The sequence below is a fragment of the Varroa destructor genome, unplaced genomic scaffold (genome assembly GCF_002443255.2).
Source record: "Varroa destructor unplaced genomic scaffold, Vdes_3.0 BEIS01000003.1, whole genome shotgun sequence".
NCBI lineage: Eukaryota > Metazoa > Arthropoda > Arachnida > Mesostigmata > Varroidae > Varroa > Varroa destructor.
Genome location: NW_019211456.1, coordinates 13,959,759 through 13,978,513, shown reverse-complemented (window position 1 = coordinate 13,978,513; position 18,755 = coordinate 13,959,759). Strand labels below are relative to the sequence as shown.

The following is an 18,755-nucleotide window of genomic DNA, read 5'->3' as shown; positions in this document are numbered from 1 at the left end:
TTCCCTTATTGTTTGTCTTTTAGCAAGAAGTAAACGTTTCTCTGAAAAATTGATTTTAGATTATGGTAACGAAACAACATAATCCTCATATGCTTTATACTATTTATGATACCAACACGACATTTAATCCATGCGATAACTCATGGGAGATAGCCCGCTAATTGGCTTTTTATGTCCGTAAACTAGAAAAGACTAAGGCACATAATATACATCATGATCATGTACAATTCCGTATATTTTAAATATACTTTTATATTTAAATATGCTGTTCCATATGGTATTTCAGAAGCTTGTACCTTTAACTGAGGAGCTTGTTTTACAAAATTTACTCAATTTTGAAGGAAATACTGCCTTTGCTGCAGAACCAAATGTAGAAAACTATGTAGAAAGCATTCTCTTATACTTACTTCAACTAGGTAGCACGTGTTTTTCGTTCAGGTTTGCGTCGTTAATGGTATACCGTTGATTTTCCCATTTGCTATACACATATAGTCTGATTTGAAGTATCGTAGGTCACTTGTTGGCAGCGAAGGACGAGGCACATTACTGCACTGATAAATGCTCGCTCCATTCTCTGCTTTTCCGTAACGTAGAAACTACGAAGTTCCTGCACGTAGACCAAATCTGTGACGGTACTACACTAACTCAGCTCAGTGAGCTTCGACCTTATTAGTAATACACAATACGAATATTTTATACACTTCAAGAAATAAAGTTGCTATAATTTGCCTTCGCGAAGTGCACACGGAACTTCGTTTCACAAAAAAATCAAGTGCTGACTTTAAGGCACTTTTCTTAGTTGGGTGTTGCTCAAGCTAATCGTTGCTCTAGCTAAAGTAACATTTCAGTCTACAAGTGATTTTATTTATGCCTAGAAGCCAAAGCATTAAAGCCCAAAGTAAAAGGCCTTGAGGGACTTATTTTAGATGAGTGTATGAAACTGATTGATTCAAAGAATCCTATTACCAATCTATTAGTGAATCTATCCAAACAACAGTATGTTGAGCAATGAACTATTATTTTCAATTTGTAATTCATTGTTGCTTTCTACCTTCGTAATATCTAGACAGTAAGCAACCTATATAAGGGAATGGGTTTACATTTATTATCAGATATTCGAGGCTTCAAAAACGCGTATTGGGTAGTTTACTCAATGAACTGACGGGGTCCGACGCCCAGAACCCGTCAGTTCGTTGTTCGATAGCGAATGCACACAGAGGACATACTATGCATTATCGATATTTAATAGCAAAAGTGAGCATATAAACTGCTTTTTAAATTTTGTGTTGTTCGTTTATATATATATATATATATATATATATATTTTGTTTTGAAATCGGCGAGCGGTTTATTGTCTACGCCAGAGAAACAACTGGCAATTGAACAGAATATGTTACGTTCAGGTAAGTTTATATTTGGCGGGCCCACAAATTCAGTTGGACACATAATGATGTGGGGCTTCTTCAAGCATGTCAACCCATATTGTATATGAGTCTGAATGCACTTACTTCTGCCATTTTCAATTTATGTTCAAGCACGACATACATTTACAGGAACTGTGTGAAACCAAGCACAGTGTCTTCAGCTGTTTCAGTATACTGTCTAAATGAAACTTATGATAATCACTTGCGGCAAAAGAGGTTAAGTGATCATGATGTTCGTACTGTGATTTGATCTCAATACATAACTTATTAACTAAGCTTTATATTTAATTATATTTTACCTAGGTGAATAGAACTACTTTCAACTGTAATTTCAGCTACTCAAGCGAGGTGTCCCGATATCTCGGGGTTAATTTGAAACAATTTTACTTTCTAGATTTTTTATAAACCACCTAGAATATTTTACGCCTTAACCATTTACTATACCATAAAATTTAACCGAATCCACGAAAGTTATAGCCACCTCATCTGCAAAGCCAATACATTTTTTTTATTTATATATATAATTTAATACAACCTATGTGTTAAAACCTATGCGAGTTGAATGAATTTTTTTAGTAAGTGTTTTGATGTTTACATTTATGTTAACGTAATAAGGTTTCAACTCATTTCGTTCCCTAGACTTGGTACATTGGCACCAGCCGATAGAATTGGTACATGGAGGTTTTTACACTTTTACGACTCATCCTCTCATTGCTAATAAAAATACGCATGATATTACGTATATGAATTAAATGCGAATCATTTCGTCATGTTACGGCTAGTCCATCCGTATAGTTCAATTTTTGGTGGGGGCGGGGGGGGGGTGCAATTATTCTTGTGCGTCTTGCTACGCCGTTTAGCCCTCTTCGATGTCGAACTTTTGTCTTTGAAACGTTTCCACTTATTCATTCCTTCTCATTATGCCTCCAAGGAAGCCACCCCATTGATCCGATTGCATACAATGTAGATGGCAATTTGGATTTTTTCAGTTCTCTCCATTAAGGTTTGGTATGCCTCGTGACCAGCGTCTGAGTTACTCCATGTAACAGATTGCCATATAGCTTATCAAACCATGTGGGTATATCGGGTACGAGGCTATAAATTCAGTGGTCCACGTCCTACGGTTCAAGCCGCTCTTGTTGTCGTTACTTTCACAGCGTGACCTTTTTCGCTATCGGGAGGATCATATCTTGGTCTAAATGTCGTTCAGTCCTCTTATATGCCTTAAGATCCCAGGGGATCAGCCTAGCCAGAACGGGAACCGCATTTGTGTTTTCTTACAATTTTTTTTTATCGATATGTAAATGTCTGCCTAGATTGAGGAGGCATAGGGAAAGACTGATTCAGTAGCCATCTGGCGCTTTCGGTGGTTATTCCCCAAACGAGCATAACTCGATCGACCTGCCTGAACATCTTACCGCGTGTTTAATTTCGTATGGGCCATAGACGTTAGTTCTGTATTCAGTAGTACTCCCAGAAAATTTATTGTGCACTTAATCCTGTTGAGTGGTTCGCCGACCTTAAGGTCGATCCATTCAGCTCTCTTCTTACCTGTCAATAAGATGACCTCTTTAGCCTGAGGCGATGCTCCTTCATTCACGTGTTAACTGTGGTTAGAGGAACGTTTGTCTAGACCTTAAGCTTTGATTTCTTTGGCGCCTTTACAGAGAACGTAAGGTCGTTTTCGCATTGCTATGCAATCGACTTCGTCTAGTAGGCCGGGTATTGGTAGTAAGGAATCGCGGCCTAAACACTACCATGTTAGAGCGAGTAGTAATCTATGGGGAACTTTCGCTGGAATCCGCCTCTGTACATGACCGATGGACAACTGCCTGTCATCGAAATAGGACAAGATAATCGGGTGGTGTGGGACACCTTCTATTATTAAAAACAGGTATGCCTCGACTTCTAGGTCGGCGATTGGGTCCTGAGAGTGCTTTGTTTCAAAGCTTCCAGTTTGCCTTATAGGTATTGTGTACAGTGGTCTGCTACCGTAGCCTTGACTACCAACATGTCGTAACTTATTAGCTATGAAGTCGCCTTACGTAGTTTTAGTCAAGATTCAGCTGAGACTAAGAGTTGTCGGATTGCTTCAGCCTCAATGTGTTGCAAGACAAAACAAGTACGAGAGATATTGAAATTCTCAAGAAAGCAAAATTCGTTCGTTAAACCAAGCATAAAAAGTGCCACCTACTAGTTATAAATTACTATTCTTAGTTGTAGACGAGATCACAGAGCATTAAGTTGAATTTGATTTCACAGGCATCCATGTCAGGAAACGAGTTTTTGTACGGGAAAACGATTTCATCTGATCAATGTCACAGGCGTTATTATAGGTGCTATTTTTAACTGGATATTCTCAAAGCGTGTATTCGAATGCTCCGGGGGATTAGGCAAATCGCATCGCGTGAGCAATGCCCTAAGCGAATTATTGCCTTACTTTACATGAATCCCAAAACTGTTTTTATAAAAATACCTCTCTTCTTAAGCTTGTCCGCCAAAAATCAAAATTTTCGGAGCCGTTTTCTTTAGATGTGTTCACACACAAATATAAATTAAAGTCTGTTTAGACCATGAAGCATTTCAGCTAATCAGCCCAAAATACAGTAAATGAACTCATAGACACCGGAAGCGACTTTTTGCTTAACCCAGAATTGAGACTCCCATTTCCGACTACACTGATCTTCAAGATGGGAACATTAGTCCTGTTATATTCGAATCTCAGATGATATGCATTGGCGTAAATGTACCGGTGTGTATCAAAAACCGATAAAAAAAAAGGCACTTTCCATCGTAAGGCATGCATTGACGTTTTTAATATTAAATGCTCTGCCTCGTAGCGAAAACCTTACAGTGCGAGCTTTTGCAAAAATCGTATTATTATCGCTATGATTATATTGACTGGCTACAATGATACAAGGTGTTATTCTAGAGATTAGTGACCGTTTGTGTCCTGAAGGACATATATAATTCAATACAATATGCTTCGGATATTTCCTTTTTGTATTTCGAACAAAAAAATAGCAAACGTCTTAATTATTTCTTGATAATTCTATTACACGTTCAATCATTCCTACAGGCATTTGGTACCTAACTTTCGCGATATCACATATTAATATATTTGCAAGGAAACGTTGTAGGAGCAGGGATGACTGTGATCGGGACCGACAACAGGGGTCTACGCAATATGGAGCATCGAGTGATTCACGGCAATCTCTATGAGTTATTTGTGGAAAACGTTGCACAGCTGCTAGCCAATACCAATTTACGCTTTCTAATTCTCGATGACAGATCTAACATCATGTGGAGCAGTGGTGCATTGACTAGTTTATATGACTCGACATTCGACGAGCTTGTCTTCCTCTCGCTTGTGGAACTGAAGCTTTAAGAATTGTCCCGTAATGACCCACCTGTGTGTCTTGATAACCTCGAAAATCTCGGCTTAAGTAAGATTATGTAAGTGGTTCCGTGTGCATGATCCTCGAAAGTATGAATTAGAAGATTAGATTCACCCAAGCAAAAAACATAGAACTTAGCATGTTGATTACCGTCTTGTCTCGCTATTTATAACGTTGCCAAAATGTTGAAATCAATTACACGTCAAAAGTTTACAGTCACTTGATGAAGCAGGCTTTTTGTAATCTTCTCATAAAAAAAAAAAAAGGTTGCAAAACAAGGCAGATGTTCTCATTTTCGCAATTCAGTCTCCTGTGCGACAGAAAGAACAAGTTCGTAAGTATCCCACCTGGTTTCCTGGTCGATGTGGATCGACTCAGGGTATCGGATTTATCCAACAACGAACTTGAGACGCTGGAAGAGAAAATCTTCGGCAACTTTGATGGTTTGACAGCAGATGTTATCTCTTTCCTAAATTGTTTTAGCTAAAATCGGCGGCTTACATCTAGTCTTGTTTATTGTGACCAAATTACGATACGCATCTGTACGAAGCGTTCCCAGTTGGACGTATATTCCGGCTTTTATACCCAGTAACATACAAGGCGGCTGATTGAAGACGCTTTAGTATTTGAACTCATGTAACCTAGACGCTCTGATACCTGTTACAAAGTCAACGCTTGGGATCCCAGTAGTATTGAAAGTCACCCACGAATATATTGTGCTTTATTTTCTGGAAACCCGCTCAGAGCTAGGCTGGCTTCACACGAAATCACGCGTACGATCTTTGGGGTTGGTGTAAAATTCAAAAAGTTTACCGCAAGGATTGAAGCCCTTTTTGAAAAATGTCTTCTGAAGTAGAGTTATGGTCTAAATTGTATTATGAGCGCTCAGCAAAGTCTGAGTAATAAAGAAAATTGTGCGGAGCTCTGATCTCAGGAGGGCCAGTTACGTTTGTATCTCCCGAATTAGGCACTACGAAATCGATGCTAGAGCGGCCTTCCTGGATACGTTGTTTGCAATATATACAATAATAATCTGGAATTATGTTGACGCCAAGGCAATTAAGGCGAGCGCTCGACTTTCAAAAATGGAAGAAATAGAAAGAGCGGAAGCCTGACGGTTCGGCCAAAGAGGACCACTGCCGCGAGTTTTTCCGATTCTGTGGGGATTTGAGACGACATATTCACATATTTGTGTTTTAATATACTCCTGGCCAAGGCGCCGTTACTATCCATGCAATACTATAACTCCGATTATATTATTCAAAATTTTCGGCGAATTTTATCTTCAGGGGGTGAATTATTATAATAAAACAAGGCACGAGCAACGTCAATGGTATTCTGACTTTGAGCATTTCGAGAGATACAGTATTATCTTACAGAGGACTAGCTACTTAGGCCGATCCCGACGATCTGAGTGCTCCATACATAAGCCTACGCAGGCACATTCACTGTTGGTATAGAGCAATTGGAACCAAGGAAGATCTTGTCGCAGTCCAACACGCCATTAGCTAGCTATATGAAAGCAATCGCACAGGAATACAGACAAAGAAACATAGCGAAGAGTGACAGGCGTACCAATTAGCGTGAATCCATACACACGGAGCGAATCAATGACGTCAAACGCATAACATGAACAATAATTTTATCGATGACTGCTAGGCAAATAATGGTGCTTTTTTGTTACCTGTTCGTTGAATTGATACCTAAATTGTTTGCAGCATGAGGGTGGCCAGAGATCAGCTTTCATAATAAACGATAATAACCTGGAATTAGCCTGTCATCGCAGGCCACTAACGAACGGGCGGAGCGAGAAGACTTTGAAAACGAAAAGCGCAAAGATCACGGCGAAAGTGGCATAGTTTCCTGGTGGTTTCCTAAGTAGCTCCCTTCAACGTCGGCTGACTGTTCGCCTTTCTCATGCAGATGAAGATCACCCGAAGGTACTGTTATGTTCCTAACTTTCAGGGATATCTGTGATGGCTCGTTAGAAGCCAGAGGGCCTAGAGAGATTAGCGTTTACAGGCGGCGTGAGAGCTCATTTGATCGAGGTGAAAACCAACCTTAAGAGACGCTGCTGCTTGTTTCTCCGGGGAGGCGAAAGTTTGCCGTGCTGACCCAAGAGAAACATCGTCTTGAATCTGCTGGTCAACCGTTACTAAATGTTCGGGGTACAGCCGGCCGTCAGGTAAATCTGTCAGCGCTGTGGCAGAATGATGGCCAAGAGACGGCGATAAAAGCTTTTTGTGAGGTGCTATTACCGTAGGGCGGTCCTCTGCGGGCGATTTGTCGGACAGCTCTAGTCAATGGAATGTGAAATAGGACGAGATAAACCATCTAAATAGAAATTGAAAAAAGGCACTACCACCATCTAACGCTGCTAATGATTGTGACGGGGCGAGAATTATGAAATGCAAGCTGGAGCTCTCTCCGGACAACGGATTCCTTTGCGTTTGACGTAAAGCTTTCTCTTCAGTGTCCTGAATTTACCGGTAGATAGAAGTGCTACTAAATAAGGACAAGGAAACAAAGCGATGCAAATCTAAGAGGCACCTTTTTGCCGACATATACCCGGTGGATACAGTTCATTGCGCGATCATCTTTTTCTAGATCCAAACGACATTGAAAAACCTACTGAATAAATCACACATTCTATATTTGAAAAGCTATCAAACACATCTACCTCCATTCGTAGTGATTTTGAAAGTTGCTTCTCTGTAGGAATAAATTTAAGAATACGTTACTGTGTATAGAAGAATAGCGTCAATATTTGAGTGGACTAAGCGTAAGGGCTGTTTTTTTGTAAGCCAAGGTGCTTACAAACAAATCGACGTAAAAGAACAACTATTATCTAGTTCACGGTCTAAAAAACCTGCACACAATAGGCTAAAGATCAATTACTAAATATAAACGCTGTTAAATTATGCAACTTACTTATATCCTGTATATCTATACTACTAGAGTTTCATGTTAAACCAGCGAATCTTCAAGTGTAGCTGGGCGGCTCTAGTAACTGCGTGCTTACCCTTCTGTATCCTTTGATCCAGATCCGCCAGATGTAAGCGACATGAGAACAAGTGAAAGCGTAATTCTGTGAAGGAGGTCAGCATCGGCTCGCGGACTAAGTTAAAATGCAACTGCGAAGTTTGTAATAGCGCCCGGTTAAGCAGGGCGACAACAGCGCCTAGGGGACGCTTAATAACTATGTACCTTATTATTAGGCTTTTAATAGTCCATTATTCGAAAAGTTATACCTATGTGACGCCTTAATGATGACTAGGCAGTTGAATGGAAAAAGTTTGCCCTAACTCTCGTATGTACTTCTCAAACATTAATAAATTTTAATCTAACTATGTAGAAGTTTTACAATGTAGAAAGTAGAATGTTTTTTCGTCGGATAGGAGACAAACCAAAATTTAGATAAAGTTAGTTAGTAATAATTTTCAAAAAAGATTGGGTTGTGTATATATATGCCAGTGACAAAAAATGAAACACATTACGAGCTAGCTATTGGTGTATCACCTTGTTAGAGGAATTATGCACTGTCGCCATTACCTACTAAGATAAACAATTACCCATTAAAATAGGCCACTGTTTATTAAAATTAACAAACGGGTAAACGCGACGCTTAGGTTAAAAAAAAAAAGCATCGAAATGGAGTCGAATAATCAAACAGCTATTTTTTTTTTACACTTTTCATGCGTACGCCGTATTTAAAGACGAATCTGTTACATTTTACATCTATAAAATTGACCGTAACCGTTAATGCGTTATAAAGAGCTGCATTGACTATTATAAATGGGGAATAATGCCAATGGAAACTTTTTCAGATTTACATTGCGTCAGCATTATACGTAGAACGCGAAACACTTAGTGTTATAACGCCTAAAGCCGAATAATAAATTGCCTTATGCGCATTACAGGACCATAAGGTCATGAAGGCAAAAAATGCTTGCGATTTAGATGCCACCGAAAAGCAAATGTATGATAACTTGGGCATAGAATTTTTTTCAGTGGATGCTACAGCCGCTTAAGCCGATGAGCTATGACATTATAAAGTCAGAAACTGTTAACTTTCTTATTACGTGTTTCAATCGATGTTTGTGCAAGTCATCAGGTTATTTTTGGGACAACTGGAGACGGAGACTCTAGGGGATTTTTTTTTGTCTTCGATTAAATCCGATAAAACAGGGAAGTTCGGGAAAAATATAAAAAACAAAAGCAAAAGCAGCGTTTTTTATATTTTTATTCTCTATTTTATTATTATATTATATTTATACTGGTTTTTTATTATGCGATGACCATGCCAAAAAGAACTCATCTTAGCGACAAGCGTAATTGGAATTCTTGCATCGTTTGAACTGTTCGACCTTTGAATGCGCACCTAAAATAGTTGAGCCTTAACGAATTAGGGCCCACCAGCCACCCAAATGTGTGTCTGTTTACGTGCTTCATAAAATATCGTGTAATTTACGGGCCTTTGGAAACGACATGTGTAGCTTTGGATAACAGTGCAATAAACGGTCCAAGTGTCACATTAAATAAAGTAGTTCTTTGCAATGGTTTCTGTATAAATATTAAAACGAAATAAACCAAGTATCATTTTCAGTGAAATCAATAATGCATTGTTGTACTATGGTTATCGGAAAAATGCCCGGAGCTTAATACCCCAGTAGCCACACCCCTAAGACAGAAGAAAGCAAAAAAATCGAGTCGGCCTTGTAAACTTTCTTACAGACTACTGTTAATTTAATTCGACCGAAATAGATTACTCTCTGTCTTCGACGGCTGGACAAAGCAGTTTGTCTCACCATTTACGACTATTCAGCATCGCCATCTTTTCTTTAGATGCTTTACATCAGTGAGCGATCTATACGGCGTAGTAAAACTATTGTGATATGACAATTATACTTTTTTTTTCTACAGAATGTATAATTTCAGTTTAAATTGGGCCCACGTATGCCAGATTCGTATGCCTATTAATGAGAATGATCGAGGCGTTATCTGGTGAAGCAAACGCCTGCGCTTAGTTAAGCGTTTCAGGCAAAAATTTACGGCAAGACGATGTACAAAGACTGCTGCTGATGCCGTTATCATCTTCAAATAGTTCGAAATGTTGCTAGGCGACTGGTGTTGTTGGTAATGGTGAGTTGGTGCCAGCCATATCATTTGTGATACCGTTGGCGTAAGCTCAGCCTGCACAACATGACAATTTCGTTTGTATTTCTAGTTATAGACAGGAGTAACAACGTATTAATGGAAAAAGTGGTTGTTTTGTGGCACCGCTGTTCCGCGTCATTCGAGTTCGTACGTGTATGGGCGAGTATTTGTGCTGCATGGAAGTTATTAAAAGCACAAACGTTTAATTGTAGCAATACATTGCTACAATTAAACACACTGTTTCACACTGTTTATCGCCTGAGTCAAGCGATTGTATTTTAGGGATTCGCTTTTGACAAGATAGTTATTTGGCGAGAGAGTTATTATCCTACACATTAATTTGATTTTTCTTTGTTTATTCCAACCGATAAGTGTATATCTTGAAACCTTTGATGAGACTACACCAATTAGCCGCTTTTAACTCTAACAAATAATCCCATCGTTGCTATCAACTAGCTATTTAACTTTCACCAGGAACTATCGCGGACCTGACCGTGTAGGGCCTGCTGAAACTTTAATCACGGTATGGCCAAGCAGCTAAAACTGGTACAACGAGAAATGCTTGCAGAGGTACTAACGAATGATTCAGGTTTTTTTTCCTATCTGCGCAGAGAAGACTGTAATATGGATCGGTGTACTACTGTATATCCGAAATACTATTATATTCTGGCCAGCCCGAAGCACACACCTCATATTAGCTTTCGTTATCTTTCTAAGATGTTTTATGGGGTTAGCTATTGGGTCGATCGTTAAAATAAGTCCATTCACAAACTTGCCTGGAGGAGTACGCATCCCAACGTCCGGACAAGCCTACATAAATTACCGTATCTAGCCGTAGAAAGGCCACAGGCCATAAGCAGGTACACCAAAAGATACAGTGCAACCTTAACCAAGTTAATTTGTCCACCCTCATTATGTGGCGTAGTAGATATTCCCTACAAAATATATTTGCTACGTTTGGCTGTAGACATCACTGAAGAGTTTTGGCCTCTCTTGCCGATCGCTGAAGTTCATCGAAGGCATCGGCTTCAACAGCTTCACTTCGTCCTGGCCTCTCATCGTTTTGTTGTACTTCACGGAAGGAAAAATTGTTACAGAAACACGATTTCGCCATACTCCATCACGTGGCGCAGTAGCGTTCGGATGTTATTGTGGGTTCTTGGCCACTCATAGAGCTAGCGCTGACACCAGCAACCACTTGTTTCGACGAACAAGATACAACGACGTCGATAACGAGCGAGCGTCAACAATAGTCAGACATTGCTGCGCGTTTCCTACACAGGAGCAGCCCAAGCAGCAAGTTAATTTTACCTGGCCCAGATTAACTTGATCCACGATTGTCAATGGCGTAGTATCTCATATTATAGTGCCTGCCTCCACCTGCTATCGTTGCGCCCTCTATGGCACGCTGGTGTGGCGAGTTACATCTGTGGAAAAACGAGAGAGAGTCCCTATTTTAGGTCTTGTTCAGCAAATGGTAATGTCGTCGTTGCGTTCACCAGGCCCACGTCTTCAAATAACCGTCTATGAAATAATGCTGAGTACGACGACGTAACCCTAATTGGGTATGGAGGGTACTTGCCTCACGTTATTGGTCGCCTTCGGTATGGAGCGCCTATGAGTCCTGTAGCTAATTTGAAGCGTAACAGCGTGGGTATTTTTCGGCGTACGCCGAGAGGCCAGTTTGGTGTAGTCCCTGCCAGTTAGCTCATTTGAAGCAATAGCAAACAAGCAAGCGAGCAAATGACAGTGACATTAAAGTATCCTCTCATTCAATATACGTGCCACCGGGGCACTGACGGTGTAATGTTGTGGACACCTCAGGTGGTCCGCTTGTCGTAAAACGAGATCCGTGAAGTCCGAAGTGACAATCACTTGGTGGCACGAAAATGCTTCGCGTATGGAAACGCCAGCTATGTTCGAAGGTAAATTTATTGACTACTTTACACATATAAGAAGCGAACGCTGTGGAACATATTAGTTTGTATTAGCGGTAATGATGGTGTAGCTGCAAACATCCGCCATCGCTCCGTTATTGAATAATAACGTTCGTCTTCACATATATGGGAAGTTAGCTAAAAAACTATATTCATTTAGTATAAAGTATATTCATTAAGTAACAGAAAGTGCTATGACACTTTTCCGAGTCCGAACGTTCTGGCTTGTATCTTTGAAGGGCGGCAATCAATCACGAACAATCATTAGACGTACTTTACTGCTGTTTTGCATTACGAAGTCTCGTAATCTTGTCAAATCCATATTCAACTTAACACCTCTCCATAGGGCAGGCACTGTGCTGCAAGCAACTATCCTTGCTGTCCTATGATCAAATCTCTGTCTTAATGGAAAATACGTCGTTTTTGGTTGTGATGCATCCGAGGCCAAAAAGCCACCTGGTATATTGTTAATGTTGTATATACACGGTGAAAAAACCATTGTGAAGTTTGTGCGGCATCGTAAGATATGATGGATTTCGATCTATTGTAAGACATAATTACTGAGATATGTTTCTCTTACGGTGAATCATGTCAGTCGGGAGCAAAGCTTGTGACCGTGCCAAATTCATGGCTGTTATAACCTAGAAATCTGAAGGATATAGGAATAATTATCATTGACGCCTAAGGACATTATACATGTCAAAGCACTAGCAGAGATGTACAACACAAACAACAGTTGAACAATTGCCTTCAAGAGTAAAGTCAGGTACTTGCTCTACGTATACGGGCTCGCAGACTGCCACATTGGTTCGCTGAAAGAAGAGGAGGGGTGGCAATGACTGGCAATAAAAAGACACAGTTTCATATGTAAAAATATGTTATTTTATGCATTTAGTAAAGTTTGTTACTGATCGAAGAGCTTTTAGCTGTTCATAGGTCGTCCGTTATTACTCGTTATAATTCGATGACTTATTTGATGAGGATCATTCGTTCAGCTCTGTCGTTCCTGTTGGGACTCCGCTTATTACATCTGTCCTACCCAAGCCGCATTGATTAATTGCCAATAGGAACCCTTCCTCCAAGGGCATTGAAACTAATTGGAACAGTTGTATCTTAATGCTTTTGCAGACGCTTGCTTTTCATAAAAATACAAGGCCTGAGATGAGGTTAACATTATCTGATATCGGATTCCTGACAACTATTTCAACATGAAAAGTCTGACTGCTTGAGGAAGACACCGTTTGTGTGTTGGACATCGTTTACCTCCTAGCGACGCCTAAATAGCCTTTAATAGCTGATGGAAACCGGCTCATGTTGTAATCAAGCTAAATAGTTAGCGTATACTTAGATATGCATTTTACTAAATAAAGCACAAGACAATTTTGTTTCAACTGGTGTATTTCTTAAATTTTCTATTGTGGAACTATTTGTTTTCCGATAAACCCTTGTCTAAGCTGTTGTAATTAAGTAATTTTTTTCTTAAACTGTATTCAAACTATATTTAAATTTTGTTTAGTGTATGGAGAAACAGCTGCCCCCGGTATCGCATACGGCTATAGAAGCAAGGACACGAGTCGCTATGTAACTTTATAATGGAAACCCAGATTTCTGGGAACGAGTTAAAGCCATGGACGAGCGTTGGCTTCGTACTTACTTACAGTTACTAGTGGCGAATATGTCTAAACTGCTAAACGATAAAGCCCAAAGTAAACATCTTTCACTACCGCTAATTCTAAAAGTTCACAAAATGTACAGACACTTCTATGCAGGCCAACAAGTTTCATTTCAGTGAACCCGAAAAACTGCCATTACCGTAGATGGTAGCTTGTGAACCTAGACTCTTTTTACAAACGCACACCTTCGCGCGGAAAGTTCATGCAACGTACGTACATACATTGATGTATCTAAATAAACAATGAATCTATTCCAAAACGATCATTAAGCGTTCGAATGGGAGCTGCCTTCGTCGGCGCACGATTCATATTGTACTAACGCTTGACGGTGAGGATTCTTTGGAACTATAGGGTGTAGCAGACAAAGATCCGGCAGTTTCGTTGATGAAATAAAATAGGTTCAAAGAGATAGAAGACAGATCACCATAATAAAAATATGCCCTATAACGATGATGGTATCTCATGGGCGTCTTCCATTTGGCATGTAGCGATAATTTCCGAATCACTCTTCATTTATTAATCATTATGTTTTTATATAGAAAAAACCGACAGGTACCATATCGATTGCAACAGCTTCAATAAAAGCACTACGTTTACCGTATGCTTTTTTCTATTGTCGCTCTTCCGCCCTGCCCCAGGATTTCTTAATTTTGTTTTGTTGGATCTTTGAATATCAATAATAGAAGCTGGAATAGTGGCAAGGGAGCTTGACACAGAAAAGGGTTCGAGCCACGATTTCAGACTATCTGGTAGAAGATGTCTTGAAATGTTTTGGGCACTCTCCCCAGTTCATCAGACTCGCTTCCCTTCGAGGAGACTGAGATCAATGAAAAATTAAATGACAGTCTCATCTAGCATTAGCAACGTACGCCAATAAGAGAACCAGCGTCGATGCGAAGTTAACGCGCGAGATATTACAGCTATTTTGAGCGGAACACTCTGTGACTATCTACGCAACGGGTACAGGGGTGGTAAGAGGTTCGGAATTTATTTGCGTCGGTAACTCATGAAATTTGTTATCTAACCCCTGCGTTCATTTAAGTAAGCTAGCACATGAAAAATGACGGATATGTACATTGATTTGAGCGCGTGCAGCCGTGCAACAATAGAAATTCCATCGTCATCGAGAAAACTTGAGCGGCCGGACTCCGGAGCGAGCGGACTCTGACAATCGAAAAATAGCTTGAATGTCATTATTGGGTTAAAATTCTGCGAAAATGTCTCGCCTCAAACCACGATAGCGTACGTGATCATCGGTTTAAGAAGGGATCTATAAAAGTACCGAGGCGCGTGTTGCGGAAAACCCCTAACTCGAAGACTAGATAGCATAGCAATGCAAGCGTAGCATTTCGAATGTAATTTTAAGAAATACCTAGCCCGGCCTAGCCTTTGCCCGAATGTCAAGCCAGAGAAGCTTGCGGATGGGCTCAAGTAAAAGACTGTCCTATCGTGCTTGCTTAAATTGCTTAGTATATTTATGAAGCACTGAAAGGTTTTAACGAAAACACACTCTGTTTTACGTTAAACGTTATCCGGTTCGATTTTTAAATCCACAGATGACGGTTTACCAATTTGACTCAGGACAGTGAGGTTTCCAGCAAAGTAATCGGCATGGAGTTCAGCTTCACCGGATCCGATGTGGAAGAGCACTTCATTTTTAGAAAGGTACACTTATACAATCTTACAGCACCCCACATTTTACTAAATGCTCATTCAGGACAGCATTGCTAATGTGCAGGCTTAAGAAGCCAAACAAAATTTGAGCGAATCGCTAACGTTGCGTGAAGTAGCGTCAAAGGTCTATTCGACGTCAGTTAATGCTATAGATATAGCAAACAGCTAGACTACGAAAGCGGGAGCAAAGGCCTTGGAAGATAAAGTATAAGGTGAGGTCCAAGCTGACGTGAAACGTATTCTTCGCACTAAAGAGAGTTATAGCTATCGGTTTGTACATTGTTAAGCTATTACGACTGCCCTTACCTTTAAGCAAGGCAATGATGCGTGATTCCGCAAACGAGACTGGAAAAACAGGCAATGTGACAAAACTAGTTCCTTGCTAATAGATGGGAATCAAAAGATAGGCAAAAAGGGCCATCAGGATATGCGTTAGTGTTAAACTTCGCTGGGCTATCATATTCCAGCCGACTTACCTTAATGATTTACCTGTTTCATCGTTATTTACAAAAGTCGTGCCGTCAAACCCCATAGTACTAGTCGCCCGGGTTCTTTTTGGTGTGGCCGCAGAATCAGCACCAACACAAGACCTTTTAACCCTGTCAGTCTTTCTGTGGCGGTGTCGACTAATTTCTGATTGGTATTTTTTGAAAGCGTGTAATACGTGTCTTTGAGTCATTGATTACTATGTCAGAAGTGCGCCTAGAACGACGAAGCTCGGTCAAGAAAGTTTTAGGAGAGCGCCATTTACAATAGATAGATTCGTAAAATTCCGTAAAAAAATCATAAATATTATTTTGGTTATTATTTAAGAGGTTGACTACGGAATCCAAATTTGTAAACCCGTATATATTTGTGATCAATCAACGGATAAAAAGTATTAAAGTATCTAGTCAACTATTTATGTTAAATTTTTTCTCGGATTCGTTGAGCTGGCTTCAAGAACTTTTGTCAGGAAATCTATAGCCGCAACAAGAGGGCAATGGTCGTAGGGTTGCTCATTGTTGAGGTGACCTCAAACACACGTGCACAAGGCGACAAAAAAATGTGTGTTCTATACGTACCTGAAACTCTTCGCTCGCTATTCAATCAATTATAAGTAATAAAACATTGTGACTGTGCTCGCGCACTGGACAGTCATGAGCAAACCTTACATTAAACACTCCGATCAACATGTGTTAGCTCTGTCGACCGTTCGAGTAAATTCGGTTACCCCAAATAGTCCTTTACAATTTATACTCCTTGATCAGGCGATGAAATAAGTTCAGCAAAATACGCCTGAAAGGATCCGTAAACATGTACAAATTCACCAACGTGATCGCTCCGCATCGAGCAAATGATCCTAAACTTTGTCTTCTCATAAATCGTATAGGCGGAAATATTAAAATCTTCTTGTAGAAAAGTGTTCGACGTGCAAGCAGTGCCAGACATGCTTTTACGAGTAACTGCCCCAGATACTCTTTGTTTTAATGTCACGGGTATGCGGTACGCTGATGGTGGCAAACAACGGTTGTCTAAGTAGCACGGTAATTTGGTAACAGCAAATCAAGGATCGTCTCCACTGCAGATGATGCGTATCCTCTCTTGAGGCGTAGGCTCGTTGTTTGAATGAGTAGCAGCCATATTTATTCCTATTCAGTAATTGCCCTTTTAAGTGTGATAGTTGTTTGTCTAATCTGGTGAGCTTGTTACGCTTGTCACGCACACGTGCCTGCAATAGGGACAATTCACCATCTAGATATATAGACAAATGTCTTATATGGGCTCTTTTTGTCGACTGGAATATAACCGAGGATACCGTTCACCTACCTTTTTTATGCACCTACATTCGCCGAACGGGAAGAGTGTCTAAATGTTGGCTTGCCGTTTTGTGCGTCACCGCTGGCGTTCGCTGGTCTCATCACCGCTTCCTGTGCTGGATACGCTCTGTATTCTCTCGATCCGGTCGTGTCATGTCTCTCGCTATTGGCCAGTGTTTGCTGGGTGCCGTTTCGATCAGCTGTGCCTTGTGTTTGTATCGTTGTGCCTGAAGCTTCTATTGCGCTCGACGTTGCCGTTCTATTCGAAGACCAAGCAACATATGTATAGCTACGGATATTACGATTCTTCCAGTGGTGGTCAAGCTGTGGCACAATTGTTTTCGGCATGTAAAATGATTTAAAGCAATCTACTTCAATCCAATGACCTATTCGAAAGCTTCGTCTGCCCTGAAACTGATTCCCTCCTCTATGCGACTGGTACGAGGTCGTCGCACAGAATGTGCCAAGAACAGATCGTTGTGGAAGTAAATTCAATTCTCATTGTATTCGAAACAGCTGCCGGCAGATATTATGGGTTTGTTAAATTCGGCTTTCAGCCATTTTCATACTGAAACAGTATCTGGAAGATGAAGGCTAACATACCGCTATCGATGGCATAAATAAACAGATAATATTTTGTTGTTGTTGAGGCGCGGTGACGGCTGGTCGTTTTTCATCATATTGAAACTATTTCGACAAACGATTGATACGTCCGACGCTAGGCTATTGCGACTCCTAATCCTCTCGTGTCCTGCACTCATTGAATTTTGAGCACAAGATGGTGGATTTACAAACTGGGAAAATTTAATTCATATTGTTACTTTGGCGATGAGAACAATCACAGTCATCATTATTAAAAGTAAGCCGCTTTGTTCAGGCAAAAGAACTCCACGATTGATTTACAACTTTTTTTTTTTCTATTTTTTCGCTTGCTTACTACAAATATTGCATTTTGAAACCTTCAACTGGTCGGCGTGTACACTTAGAGAGCGAACGAAAGCTAGATGAGTATTAGATCTGCAGTTGGCACCTACTGATGCAGGTGTTTTGAGATAGGGATACCAACAAATTTAAACTAAGACTAAAAACAAACTCTAGCTATACTGATAAAGCGTTCCCTTCGATGCCATTGTCAAATGACACGGCAATAGCTATAATTAGCATATAAAAGGGACCATGTTTATATAGCAAGAAAAACTTGATTTTTCTTCTCAGAAATGATTTTGATCAATTTTGTTAGTGACTGCTCACGCCCTCAATGGAGGGCCTGGAATAGAGCCGTAAATTTCCGAAACACCTTTTCAAATAGCGGCTAAAATTTGTCTAAAACTACGTATCCTTGAGAAAGCTATCTAAGCCATATGCGTATGTTATTGAAAAATTCATCCAGAAATCCCGTATTTGAGGGCAGGGGCTCAATAGCAAAACAGGCATTGTGGTCTGTTTTTCCAACACCGGCGACACCCGGTGATGATCCTTACCACGCCCTAAAAAAACATTCTCAAGTCAACAAATATTCACAGCTAATTTAAGATTTTAATTCATTAAGGTAAGCCTATAGAATCTTGGCCCTAACAGTGGAGTATAATCGAAACATTCTATAGCAATTTCTCCTGTGCCACTTTTGTCCAAATGAGCCATGGACAATTTACAAAACAATGAAGACGCACGAATAATTCGATCGTTGTGAACG

At 40.2% G+C, this 18,755-nt stretch overlaps 1 long non-coding RNA gene across 1 annotated transcript; it reads right to left on the bottom strand.

The window, feature by feature from the left end:
* Positions 1–8,397: 8,397 nt before the first annotated feature.
* On the bottom strand, positions 8,398–18,019 carry LOC147756556 (uncharacterized). The gene is made up of 2 exons (XR_015324359.1): positions 17,073–18,019; positions 8,398–16,974 (listed from the first exon to the last, which is right to left on the bottom strand). It is a non-coding gene; the product is annotated as an uncharacterized LOC147756556 (long non-coding RNA).
* Between the last annotated feature and the right edge of the window lie 736 nt (positions 18,020–18,755).